Here is a 1,185-nt window from a genome sequence, read left to right on the forward strand (position 1 = left end):
CTAGCCTTTACGGGTATTGGAGAGTTGCGATAATCAGTTCCCCTACTCAATATACTCATGCACAATCAGTCTGTAGATATCCAAGCGTTATTATTCATTTCATTTATTTGTAATTTGGACCAAGAAATACGACCGTTAGGTGTTCGACAATGTAATTAAACACATTACAATGAGAAGAGAATTTTATTGTATATTTACATAATTAGCTATTTATTTATCAAGTCTGTCATAAGATTCTTCATCCAGCAGGCGATAAAAATTTAATTCTTTTCTCAAATGGATAAAGTACCAATGACACACGAGTCGATTTTATCCCAGTCGCTCAATGGGCAAGTTATGATGTGACCTGTACCTATACGCAACAAACCGAAGGCGCTTGGGACGAGGTTCCATGGAGTTGTACTGTTTATTTGTTTGATATTTGTGTAATTTGTTTCACTAAAAGTAAAAGTGTAATGACTTGTTTATTAGACGGTTTTGAATGAAACTATACACATGAGATAATGTCTAGCGCATTTCTGCAAATTTATTTGTAAAAAGGCAGCTTTTAATCCTCCTTTGGTCCGCTGGCTGGCGGCAACTGCGGGCCAGTAGAACAACGCTTGTAGGAAGACGAGGAGTGTACATGTACATACTGGGGTCATGTAATTAACAACTTTAGGGACGGGGCTACAAGATGTGGGGCCGGCACCGTCTGGACGCCATCCCCGAGTGTGGTGTACTAACCTGGAGATTTTTCATTTTTTTCCTATCTTCTTCTACAGTCTTAGTCTGATTGTTTTCAAATTGGTGTCGTCGGAAAGATCTTGTAAACACGCACAACCACTGCGTGACGGAATTTTGTTTTTTTTTCTAGGGAAGGTAGATTCCATTGTACCATTCTTGAAAGCATTACCTGGGGAAAACTACTGGTTTCAATTTGATGGAGCGCTGGCTCATTCTACCTATGATGCTTATATATCTTTGCACAGTTTTGAAAAGAGATGGATTAGATTAGGTCTACAAATCCGCAGCATTAGTCTTCTAGATCTCCAGATGTAAAGCCACTGGACTTTTATGTGTAGGGTAATAAAAACATTTATTTTTTAATTTATTTTTTGAGAGGCGACTACCAATAGAGTTCATCAGAGGATGTCATTATGTATTGAAAAAAACGATGGCCACGCAGAACAAAACCTCAATTAA

This window comes from Photinus pyralis, unplaced genomic scaffold (assembly GCF_008802855.1).
Source record: "Photinus pyralis isolate 1611_PpyrPB1 unplaced genomic scaffold, Ppyr1.3 Ppyr1.4_LG2, whole genome shotgun sequence".
In the NCBI taxonomy this organism is placed as follows: Eukaryota; Metazoa; Arthropoda; class Insecta; order Coleoptera; family Lampyridae; genus Photinus; species Photinus pyralis.